This window comes from Numenius arquata, chromosome 23 (genome assembly GCF_964106895.1).
Source record: "Numenius arquata chromosome 23, bNumArq3.hap1.1, whole genome shotgun sequence".
NCBI lineage: Eukaryota > Metazoa > Chordata > Aves > Charadriiformes > Scolopacidae > Numenius > Numenius arquata.
In genome coordinates, this window is record NC_133598.1 from 5,212,147 (window position 1) to 5,225,051 (window position 12,905).

General features: G+C 42.7%; 1 protein-coding gene across 3 annotated transcripts in view; it reads left to right on the forward strand.

Moving 5' to 3' along the window:
• Window positions 1-344: 344 nt before the first annotated feature.
• Window positions 345-12,905, forward strand: part of SPOP (speckle type BTB/POZ protein) — a 29,803-nt gene continuing 17,242 nt past the window's right edge. The window contains exons 1-2 of one of the 3 annotated variants that reach the window (XM_074162647.1): window positions 350-402; window positions 3,770-3,841. The gene's annotated coding sequence lies outside the window, so the exon portion shown is untranslated. Of the gene's footprint in view, window positions 403-1,025; window positions 1,282-3,769; window positions 3,842-12,905 lie in introns of those variants that run through there. The other 2 variants (XM_074162648.1, XM_074162649.1) reach the window with 2 other exon arrangements.

Sequence of the window (12,905 nt, forward strand, 5' to 3'; positions counted from 1 at the left end):
GAGGAGCAGGGTGGAAGGGTGAAACCAGGCCATGCCACGAGCCCAAGAGAAACGTACACCCTCCCCTCTCCCTTAATGCTTCCTCCTTGCATGAAAAGATTTAACATAAAGCCCTCTGCCCTCTCACACCACCAGGAAAAAGCGCCCTTGGGGGCAGACGACCGCCCTTCCCTCAGCTCCCCACAAAGCCGTGAGGGAAATGGAGGGCGCCGCGCGCCGCCTCGCTCGACGCCTTTTCCCGCCTTTTCCCCCCGCCCTCCCTCGCGCCCCGCCCCTCCCCGCCCCGCGCAGGCGCAGTGCGCCGCCCCCGCCCCGCCGGGTGTCGCGGGGAGCCCGGATGTGTCAGTTTAGGGCAGTGTGAGGAGAGCGCAAGGGGACAGCGGGCGGCGGTGGCCATCGCAGGTGAGGTGGGAGGGGCCGTGCGGGGGAGAGAAGCAAAAGGACTCGGGCGAGGACCGGAAGCCTCCACAGGGACGGGGGGGGAAAGGTAGTGTCGTCGTCCCCCCACACACCGCTTTTAACCTCTGTGAGGTGTATCGTGGGGCAGCTCTCCTCCGTCCTTGCGGCGGGCCGGCCTCAGGGCTGAGACTGCCGCCACCCCCCCCCCCCCCTCCTCCGCTGGCTGTTTAAATGGCGCTGCGACAGGAGTAGCTCCTTGCCAAATAGTGAGCTATCACAGTTGAGGGGACCCCAAGGCACACAGCGCATGCTCCACTGCGCTGCCAGAAAGTGAGCCACCGGGAGGTGGAGCGGGCGGGCGGGGCCGAGCGCGCATGCGCAGGGGAGGAGCGGGGGGGGCAGGCTGATAGCTGCCTGCGCATGCGCGGAAGCTGGCCTGGCGGCGGAGGGCGCATGCGCAAGGAGAAGCGGCGGGGCAGGCGTTTGGGTCCTCTGCGAATGAGGGTGCGCAGGCGCGGTGGGTACGGGCTGGGAGGCGGCGCTGGTGGTGCGCTGCGCATGCGCGGCCGGGAGGGGAGCGCTGGGAACAGCCATATCCTGCCCGTTCGTCAACGCCGCGCCTGCGCAGAAGGGTGCTGCGGGGACCTGCGGAATAATGAGCCGCTGCCTGTGCTTGGGGGGACTCGGAGGAGGAAGACATGCTGCCAAATAGTGAGCCCCAGCTGCTGGTGTTGTGTTAGGGGGGCTGGTTGCGGAGCGGGGGGCAGAGTCCGGGGCCGCCATCCCCACCCGCCGCACCTGCTTTGGGACAGGGCTTCTGGGGCTTCCCCGGGCCGGCCTGGGAGCGGGGCCGGCGACAGGAGTCACTCGTAGGGCCGGGAGGTAAGAGCTGGGGGGAAGGGGACAGGAGTTGCGAGGGGAGAGGGCTGGGGAGCAGGGCCTGGGGGTTTGGGGCGGGAAAGTTGTGGGGAGGCCTGGTGGGGGGATTCCTCGGGATCCCCAGGCAGGGATAGAGTTTCAGGGGGGTGCCAGGAACTGAGTGAGGAAACACGAGTGGGAGAAGGGAAATCAGGGCTGGAGTGGAAAAACTGGGATGACTAACAGCATCACCAAGTAAGGGATGACAGGTCGAGGCTTCGCCACTGAGAGCTGTGAGGCATGTTTCTAAATCCGGAGGGAACTTGGGCTTCCTATGAATGAGACCCCCGGGGTGTCTGGGACCAGCGCTGGTATTTCTCAGCTGTGTCTTAGGCCTGTCGTGGTGTTTAAAGGAAATGGTGCATCATCATGCAGTATGGAAAGGCAAAAGAGTTCCCTTTCTCAGTTAAATGTGTCACTAATTCGATTTGATAGTGCTCGCCAGGAACATTAACAATCTTCTATCTTGATTAGTGATAGATAGTATTATTAAGGTAAAACATTATTCCCGTAGTATGTGCAAAGCTGCCTGTGAAATGGCATTGTCTTTTTCTGACAGGATTTGGGAGGCAGGGGGGAATACTGAATGTAATGTTACTTGTTGTCATTTTTTCTGTAACTCAGCATTATTAGATGTGTTTGCATTTATGATTGTGGAACATTGTTGTGACATAATGAAAAGGAATCCTTTTTTGTGATTTCCTGTTTTTTTTTCCTTTGCCTTTAGAGTTCTAAATGGTTATGTCTGGAGTGGCTTCATGTGAAGCCCTAGAAAAGCAAAGAATTTAACTTCTATTCATGCTTTATAAAATAGAACTCATTGGTTATAAAAAACCCTAAATTACTTAAGTAAAACATGTAACTGGCTTTCTTCTTTTTCACTGACAGTTTCTAACCAGATGCCCAGAATGATTTGGTTTCATTATGTCACTTGTTCTGATGTGACCTGAAGGAAAAAAAACAGATTTTTATTATTTTTTTCCTTAATGGTACTTTGTCATGGGTGTATATCGAGATCAAGACAGCATGATAACAGAAGTACATCGCAAGCTGTCATCCTGTCACTGGATCAGTAGAGGACAGTAATACAAAGCTGTACCTACCATGAGATCGTAGAAACTACTGTCAAATCTGATATCCTGATTTATTGGAGTATAGTTACCGCTGTTATAAAACTGATGGTGTTTCCTCCCCCAGACCTCCAGGATTTGCATGTAGATATAGATGAGGGAGGGAATTAAAATGGAAGAGGTTTTGGGTTGACACATGGGCTCAGCGAGAGATACCATCGCTGGCTGCACACATCACAGTGGAGTGCTTAAAATACCCTGATTTCTTGTGTAATTGATCTTAAAATTTGCTGCTGTTTTAACATGGAGAAAGTACCAGTACTGGCACTGGTATTAGGTTTGATTAGAGATGATAAATATTAAAAACAATTCTCTCAGCTTCCCCTGAGCCGGCTTGACCAGTGTGGGGGAAGGTTTAGGGTTAATCTCTGAACTGCAGCTGAGGCTCTAGACAGACCTAGCGTTAGGCATGTACCGTGAGTGGAGTTTGATGCCCTGTGTGATTTTTCTAGATGCCAATCCAGTTTACAATAAGAGGGACTTACCAGCTTTATTCTTGGCACACCCTTCTGTTGAGCTTTTTACTCGTGGGGCTTGCCATTCCACTGCCTAGCTCGCTGTGGACCTGTAAACTTGAAATCATCTGCTTCCTTTCTTCCTGGACATTATTGCTGCAAAATTGGGCCTGAAGCTGGCAAAGATACCTGTTTCTTGTATGATCAGAAGCTATTGCTGTGTTATCAGTTGCATTCGTAGTTCCACGTTTGGAAATACTTGCTGGAATTTTGTAAAATTCCTTCTTCCAGCTTTGGCTGGATTTTTCTGCACGATTGGAGTATTATGTAAGATCTTGCTGTATTCCTCCGGCCTCTGATGGCTGCTGTTTCCTACTCAGCATGGAGAGGAAATGCAACAAAAATGTGGTGGATTTGTTGTTGGGTTTTTTTGGTTTTTTTGGTGTTTTTTTTTAAGCCCAGCCTTTATTGAGAGTGTTGCTTCTTGATCCTCAGTCGATCAGCTGCTGCTGCATTCTGTCTTGTACTTTGTACTTGAGAGACCTCTTAAATAAAGCATGTGTCCCAAGTTCTAGAAACACATGACGGTACAGGAAACTAGCATGAGATTAAAGTTTCTATACCCTTGAGGAGGCAAAGGAGCTGTTGTTTTTCAGAATCTGTATCTGTAAATAGAACTTCTTTTATTGGTTTCACGTTGTTAAGTGTCCCTTTACTGAACTCTGTAACAGAGTTGAGTGATTCTGGAAGTCTCTTCCTCTTTGCTGATGTGCGTAGCTGAGAATTCAAGAAAATACGTAGCACACATGAAATGTAATTTGTGGTTTGTTTTGTTTCCCCCCCCCTCTCCCCCCTCCACATTTTTAGGACAGAAAAGATGCAGAGCCTCTGACTGTGTAGCAAATGCCCGGAAAAGACTTGGGAGTTCATTTTTATACTGTGAGTAAATTCTTTGGCTACAGGAAGGAGTTGTGTTGCTGCGTTCTGTGCGGTGTAGCTGGTCTTAAAACTGTGGATTTTTAGGTATCTGTAGAGTTTATAAACTCAAGACCATGAGAGGGATTAAACACTCCAACACTAAATGCATGACTGAAGATACGGTTTTGGCCATTGATGTAGTAGAAGCCAGTAGGATATTTGTAACTTTAGATGCACTGACCACAGAAAATAGCATTTAAATTTTCATACTGAGATCTCTGCTCACCTTTTCTTAGCCTGTATTGTAGGTCTGTTTCAATAGGTTATTTTATATGACTGTGGACTTTAAAAATGGCTTTCATTAGAAATCTAGTGTGTCTGTTGAGCATTTTAAATTGGGTCTGATGTAATGCTTGGGCTGTGAATCATATACAGTAATGTTAATGCTTTTAAAAAATTGATCCAACTTCTGATAACAGAAATCATTTTCCAGCAAATAAGCATGCCCTTGTGCACACCTTTAAGAGACTTGCAGACAGAGAAAAAGTCAGAATATTCATTTGAAAACGTGCTAAATTTTAAGCATTTAAAATATTTAGGAATTCCGAAGTTCAGTAGTACTGTTTCTGAAAATATGCTGGAAGGTTTAGAACTGTAAACATTTAAATTTATTGCATATTCAGAAGCATTTCATGTTGCATCCTGTGTAAACTTACATAGGGTATCGTTGGACACTGACTGATAGTTTAAGTTTCTCTGAATCACTACTTATTCTTTGGGGTTTACGTGCCACCCTTTGAGTTTGGAACGCTTTGATACATGTGACATCAGACATGCCAGTGACATCTATCCAGCATCAATCTGAAAAGACTGGTGTGATGGTTCTGAAAAAGGCACCTGTATCTTCTGAGATCAAACAGAACTTCAAGAAACACTTTTTAAACTATAAATATGCAGGAATGATACATGTAGAGGTTCACAACATGATTTATGGGACTTAAACAGTGATGTGTAGTTAGTTATTCATATTTTTTTTTGCTCCTTTCTATCCTAGATCCTCATATTTACCAATAAACATCTATCTCCAAAATGAATGTAACACCTGAATATCTCTGGTAGGGCTGTACCAAGAATTGATAGTTAAGCAAAATTGCATGGGCAGAGAATATGGTCTAGAAAAACTTAGTGATCTTAGAGCCAAAAAAGAAGTAGAAGTTTGCTTGCGGGACTCAGTCAGATGAAGTGATTTAATTTAAAGAATATTTGTATTTTTTTTTAAGTGTTTCTGTTCTGCCCGCATTTTTTGCCCAATACTGCAGAAATTGTTCAACAAATCATAAATCAGATCATAATTGTATATAGCAACTTTTCTTTAATAGTGGTTTACTAGTGGGGGACTTCCCAAGACTGTGAAGTTGTATTTCTTCGGCTTCGATTTTCAAGCTAGTGAGGCCTCACTTCTCTCTTAAAAAGAAATCCTTTTTAATTTTGATATTTTTATTTAAAAGAATGGATTTGCCTTTGTGTCTGAAAGCAGAGCTCGGATGACAGCCCTGTTTCAGAGCCGTTCTTACAGCAGTGAGACGGAACGAGCAGGTGGAGACAAGTCGGCGAAGTGGCCGGAGCCACTCTAGAGCGATGCCGAGAGGCTGCCTTGGCGGCCTCCCAAGGGTGGCTGCATAAAGAGCCTGGAACAGACGCTGACTGCATTGATGGAAAAGTTTTCAGTTCACATGGCTAGAATCATGCCTGCGGATTAACTATGCCGGCTGTTAAAGGATGTTGTCATATTGCCTCCCCCCCCCCCGCCCCAAGAATCCGTTATCTTATGGTGAAGACATACAGTACCTTCCTCGGATGGATGGAAGGCAGGTTACTGTAGGCTGGGGGTCCTCGCCTTACGGATCTGCCTTTGTCATTTCAAAATCATGTTAAATGACACCACTGCATTGGTGCCTTCATTTCCTCGGCTGCTTTTTTTGCACAAATCTGCAACCTCAACAAGTTGTGCTTAAAAGCCACATGTATCATCAGTTTGATGAGTTTCTTAGAAGTGCCTGTGGGCAGCAAATGAAATTCAGAGAACAGCATTTGAGAGACAGACGATTTTCTTAAGATTTCCTGTTAGATTGTGATTTTTTTTGTTGTTCATGCTTGTTCCCGGAGAGGAGAACAGTGTGTCAGCAGAGGTGTTTTGAGTCCAGAAGTTTTGAAAATTGCCATCACGTGTCATCTTCTGACTTGGAGACCTCTGCGTTCTAGCAAGTAAGATCACAGAACGTATGATTGAAATAAAAAATCAGCAAAATCAGTTCCCTGTGTCCAAGATACTCCCTTTGGAAATTTTTCACTTAAACCACAAGTTATAACATTAGTGCGGAAAGCAGTGAAAGAAAATCACCTTGCTGCCCCGCTTCCAAAGTGCCACTAATGTAAACAGACATATAATAGTGCCTCTGGCCCAATCTTTTTTCCTATTGACTAAAAACATATTAAATATAGAATATCTAAGCTACTGAAATTTTTCTTTGCTCTTTGTCTTATTAATTCGATAATCTTGGTCTTGAATGGTTAGGATATTCAAATAGGGGTGTAGGCGAATGCCATAATTGTGTTATTTTTGGAGTGTGATTTATGGTAAGATGGGATTTTTTTGATGTTAATGTGAGTAAGATTATTAAAATTACACTAGCAAAACCATCACGCCTTATTGAAGTTGGTGTGATATGTTTTATAGAAAACACAGCTGCTGATTTTTGAGGAAAATATAGATTGTTTGGAAGTGGAAGTTGGTTGGAATTTGATTTCCTATCGCCTTCCTCTCCTTATTCTTTCTCATGTTGATATCTGATAAGATCTGAGGAAAGACTAAACACAGTAACTTTGAAAATTAAGGACTCTTCCTGCCGATAAAAACAGAAGTTTTGGAGAAGGGTTACCTGGTAGGACAGGCTGTAAACAGGAGTCTTTTCAAGAATTTGTAATTGCTGTTTATTATCTGCAAGAAATAGGTCTTGGAGTGAGCTTTCTGTTGGGTTGATTTCCTTTCATGCATTTCCAAAAACCTGGGCTTGCGTGTTCTATTTATTTATTGGGTTTGGTTTTATTTGGCAATCATATGATCTTTATGTTTAGCCGGTTAAAATAATTCTCACAACCATTTTGAAGTCGTGCTGCCGTTGCTAGGAGGTGAAAGAATCCAGTAGTTTGATGTCTTAGTTTTGGCCACGCGTTGTGATCACTAAATTGATTGTTTGAAAGCTTGATTTCCAGACTAATAATGGCAAAACCTGTATTTCAGCTCCAGTTGGTTTTGATAAGCTCTTAGAAATATTAAGGCAAGATGGCAACTGGAAAATGTTACGTGAGGACTACCAGATGTTTGTGTTACTGGAAAGTTGATATAAATAAAAGGCTCCAGAGGGGATTATAGTCTTGGTGGTTTGTGAGAGGTCAGGTCTGCAATCCCATTGAGTGCTCTAGCAGTGCTCCATACCGGGTCTCAGCGCAGCGGCTTGAAAAATTCAGTCCTGTTTAATTTTCAGTTTCTGCTTGTTCCCTGATTAGACGTCGTACCACTTAGGCTTTTTCTTCCAGTTATTTTCAACTCCCGGGAATCCGTTGGGATTTTAGAGGTGTGAGGTATTTCTAACAGGGTGTTACTCTGGAGAGAGATGAAGTGTCTATGGAGGGGAGCAACCCCCTGCTGCTGCCAGAGGCTTCCCTGGCATGTTGGGAAGTTTTTCTGGGAAAGAGTCATTTTCATGGCCTTATTTTTTGATTTGGAAGATGACTTACATGCTACAAAAGTGCAAATGTTTCACTTTTAAAAAGTTAAATTGCTAAAATGGCAACTGAGTTACTTGACGAGTGACAGGTAACAATTTACCCTACAAATATAAACCGAAGCCGTAAAATACTTTTTTACGACTTGCCTGTGAGGGAGAACCTAAACTAAAAGAGTTCACGGGCAATAGCAAAACCCTTCTCTTCAAAAATAAGATTGGGTTTCTTATTGAAGACAGAAGTCTGCTCTGGCTGGTTCTTTCTGTAAGACCGGAGCTGGTGTGTTGGAATAACATTTTTCCTTGTGAGAGGAGAGAAATGAGCAGGAATGGATTGGCAGGAGGGAAGAGAAAAGAAGTAAAAAGGAGAATTTGGAGGAAAAAAAAAAAAAAAAAGTAAGAGATTTATTTCTTTTTAACGTGCTTATCATCTGAATTAAAAAATTATGAGGAAGATTTAACTTCTGAGGAAAAACAGTTTTGAAGATTTAAGCTTTAAGCATCTCATGACTTACCTCAAGAAGATTAAAGGTGGAAGCAGAAAGAGTTAAAGAAGAGACAAACATCTGGTGAAAATAGGAGTGGTGACACATGCAACAGTAACTCTAAAATAAAAAGAGTTTTGTTTGCTTTTAAGAACTTGATTACTTTTTATATTTACTGGTGTGGATGTAATTCGAATATACTTTGGGTAATTTATAGTTAGGGTTGGATGCGATTAAAGGGGATACAGTTTTCTGCATCTGTTCAAACATCGGCGCGAAGCGGTCTTAGAATGTCAAAAATACAACTTAATGACCGAAGAGCAGAAGTTTTCAGTGGGGCACTTGTTTATAAAAGCAGAAGGTTATTTGGAGAACTCTCGGCTGCTTCTTACCACCAACTTCCTCTCTCTTCCCTTGGTTGGGTTTTAGCTGTTTGCTATTTTATCGGCTGATATTTGGGGAGGAGGGGGAAGGGATGGTAGATGGTCTATAGCTAAAGAATGATGGTGTTTCTTTTTTTACAAAATAAAAGTAAAACTTGTAATTCTCCGTGCAGTGCTGACGTTTCACTGATAATTGTCCCATGCCTTAATAGTTTCTCACAAATTATGATTTTTGTAGGTGACCAAGCCTCTGTTTTTCCTCTGGAGAAACTGGAGAATTGGTTTAAGGGAGAAAATGAAAAACATTCCAAGAATGGAAAAGAAAGCCTTAGTTTTGGAATATTTCTCGAAATGGAATTTTACTTCCTGAATTGTAGTGGGCTGCTGATATTCAGTGTGTTCTGAGATAACTCTTTCTCTATACCTTATTGACTGTGTTGAAAATGCTTTTTTCTAAGTTACTCCTCTTCACTTTTCCATGATCTGTCATCTTAAAAAGAAAAAAAAAGTCATTCTGGATGTTCCAACTTGATAGAGTTTTCTGAAATAAACTGAATGAAGGTGTGTGTGTTTGCCTTAATAAAAATCTTCCTTTTATGCAGTGTCCAGAGGGCCCTGTTGTGACCTCAGGAATTTGGCCTTCTCTGATGTATTTGGCAACTTTGGGGTATAATAAAAAGAAGGATTCAAGTTCCTGAATGCTACTGATGGTATAATGGGAACAACTTACAAACTGAATTAGGCCTGATATATAGTGCCATGGGATGGAGAGAAAAGCAGGACCACTCTTAACTCTTGAGAGAGATCGTTTTGCTCTGTATTTTAAGGAAACCAGGTTCTCCCTATTGTTTCTGTCTCCCAGGTGAGAAGTTGTAGGTCCTTTAGCCTGGAATGCGTCTTCCACTGGATGCCGCTTCCTTCCTTTTACCTCTCTGCTGTGATTGTGTTGATTTTCCAGTCTGTTCTCTTATGAGTGAAGATTGTAAATGAAACTCTCCATGTGTCATTTTGAGCTCAGCAGTTTTTGTGGCGCTCAACTGCGTACAGGTTAAGTAAGATCTTTTTTGGATTTGAGAGCACAGAAGGTAGAGGAAGGTGTAATGCACACACTCCTGGTTTTTAGAAAGTATTCAAGCTTAATTCACTAACGTCTTTTTTTGACATAAATTATTCTTCCCTTTAATTCAGGTACGGTTAAGGCTGTATATATCCCATTCATGTTACTCCTTTATAGGCTGTTTTTTCCAGGTGGAGATTGGCTTCTTGTAGAACTGTTCACATTTCTTTGTTCCAGAAAGATAAGCCTCTCGCTTGTGTAAACCAGGCTCCCTTTCAAGATGTAGCTTTTTGGTATGGGTCACTTTCACAGAATGCGAAGTGTTGGTTTCTAATCTTAGTCTATTTATATTGGTACAGGTTGTTTGCTACCTCGGTGCACTCTCTTCTGTGCTACCATGTTAATAATTAGGCAACTTTGTGTAACCTCTGGAATTCAGGGTGCCTGACTTTCAACCTGCATTTGTAGCTGGACCAGATTTCCTGCAGCACAGGAGACGTTGCAGTCAGCATCACCCGGCAGTTGTTAGCACAGGCTCTGGGAATGCTTTGCCCAATGATTTGCCCATCGTTGCTTTCCTCTGTGGTATGCCAAGCAGGAAGAGTGGTATAACGCCCTGTTTTGTGTATACATTAAAATCTGAAAACTTACTCATTTTATTCATCCGCTAGTTAGATAGCATTGCATCCTGCTTTGCTCTTGCAGTTAACTTGCCCTTCTGTTTCTTTTTTTCCCCCTTTTCTTCTTTTTCTTTCTTTATGGCAGCAAATTCAGACCTTCCATTGTCCTTTCCAAGGCTTTGAAGAATGCAGGAAGATAATGGTCTCTTCCTGTGCTTCCATATCTCATCCCCTTGTTTTATTGCTCCAATTATCTTTGTCCTGCTCCTTTTCTCCCCACTTTGTGCTGTTCTTGGGTAGTCTTTGATGCATTGCTGGTCCAAGAAGCAACCTCTCCCATGTTTGAAACAATTAAAAATACGCTTCTTTTACAGAATTCTCTAAGTTATCTTTTGCTGATTAAAACTTTCTGAAAACTAACATGCTTGGAAATTTCTGGTGTAAACTCCAGGTTTCTTAAAAGGTAGTTGATTTATCTTGAGAAGAAGTAGAGATTGATGGGCTGTTAAGCAAAAGTCTAGTAATTTTGAGGCTTCTTCTAGAATTATTTGTTAAGATTCCCCACCTCTCTCGGGTCAGGTCTCTGCTGCTCACGGAGTATTTTTGACTGTTGATTCCTACAGTAGATAAAGTTTTGAGTTGAGATGTCTGTACAGCTGCGAAGTCAGGAGGTAATTACAAGGACAAGGTGGCAAGGGAACATTTCCTGTGCTTCAGAAAGGCCTGGTCTGGCTCTGGTTCTTAGATAAAATGTCTTCATCTGGAAGTGGTTGTGAATGAGGTGAGAATTATTCTTTTTCTTAACTGTAATCTTAACTATGTCCAGAGACAAGTGCTGTTTGTTATTTATAGCCAAGGAAGTAAGAGACTCTCAGCCGTACATGGGCTCCCAGGGGTCCATAGATAATATTTTGCATTTTGTTTCCTGTGACTTGATAGTTATGCCTGTAGCTTTAAGTTTGTCCCTGCTTCTCCTCGCCAGAAAGAATTTTGATATCCCAACTATTTATGAAATGTTTTCCTAAAACCTCTGCCTGCAGCGTTTTTCAATTCACTCCGAGTTCAGAGGTGCCAGCACCGTTAGTGAAGAAGTGTGAACTGGTGAAGTATTAAGTGTTCATGAACAAATAAACACCGGGGGTGCCCTGCTGATTTTGGAAACTTAACTTTACCTTAAGTCAGCTGCGGTTCCTTGGAAAATACGTTTTATATTGGTCCATGGCAGAAGAGCGATGCAGCATCTGAAGGTGGAACAACAATGGCAGTTTCCACAGGACACTTCTAAAGATATCTTTCACTGACCTTTTATGTGCTTCTCCTGTTCCCGTGCTTGCTAAGCAAGGCAAATGGCAAGTTTTTCCTTACTGATGATGTTTGCAAAAGGCAGTGATGGATATTATCTGTTTATTCCCATTATGACTTGCTACAGCAGTAAAAGTACCAGTGATACCATTTGATGACAAGTATTTGATGGCTGATTGCTGTATTGAGCTGGGGGTATGTTGGAGTTTAACATCTTTTTTTAACTGTATTTAACTGCCTGGCAAAGCATCTGGAGAAAGCTTTGACATACTAGATTGAAAGTATTTTCCAAATACTAGAAAAATCTTTAAAATCTAGAACCTTTGTCCCTTTTGGGCCATTTTAAAAGCGTAACGAATGACGCGCTGGCATGCAGCAATTCTATTAGCACGTTGTCATAACTTTTATTACCACCTGCCTATCCAAGCCATCTGGGAGGAAAGGATATAAGATATAAAAGTGACAGTTACTCAGAGGAAATTAAATAGTCCTGTGTATTTCAAGCTCATACATTTATCTTGCCTTTAAATCACAGAAGCTTTCTAAAGCTTCTTTGCATATGTAAGATGGAGGTAATATTTAGGTAGGTCTTAAAATCCTGTTGAAATACAGAAAGTAGATGTTTAAAGTTTCAATTTTATCACACAATTAACTATTTCCTTCCCCAATTATCTGATTGATGGCTACAGTCTTCTGGAGTTTGCTCCTTGGAGACCAGTGAATGGTACAGGAATTTAGGATTAACTTCTGCCCTCCATCCAGGAAACCCTTCAGTTTCTCAGTGTGTTCCAAGAGGCTTGATGAATGTGCCATTGTAACATTAAAAGTTGTTGTCTCCTCTTTCCCTCCCCATTAATCCCTCATTTTCATGCCATGAAGGGAGGTGTTACCACTAAATTTACCAATTTGTCTTCAAGAAGGACCCACTGGAGTCTTTTAACTGTGTAATTACCTTTCCTGTTAAACCACTTCTCTAATGTGTGTGTAGAGATACTTAATTGCTTCAGTTTACCTGAAAGTAGAAGTCATTTTAGAGAAAACTGCTTATTGTGGATAACTACTTTCCATGGAAGTTGGTTCCTTATCCAGGCTGTTCTGGCTCTGTTCCTTGTAATTATCCCAAAACAAGGAAAGGAGTCCGAGGAGGTCCCTGCTGACTGGAAGCCAGTCCGTGTCCCAGTTTAACAAGAAGGGTGTGGGGGAAGACCCAGGGAACTACAGACCTCAGGATGACCTCAGTTCCTGGAAAAATTACGGAGAAGGTTATACTAGGTGCCACTGAACGGCGTTTAAAGAGAAATGCAGTCATCAGGCCCAGTCAGCATGGGTTCCCAAAGGGAAAGTCCTATTAACTAATTTGATATCCTTCTATGATAGGGTCACCGTCTGGTGGATGAAGGGAAGGTGGTGGATATAGTTTTTCTGGATTTTAGTAAGGTTTTGAAACTGTCCC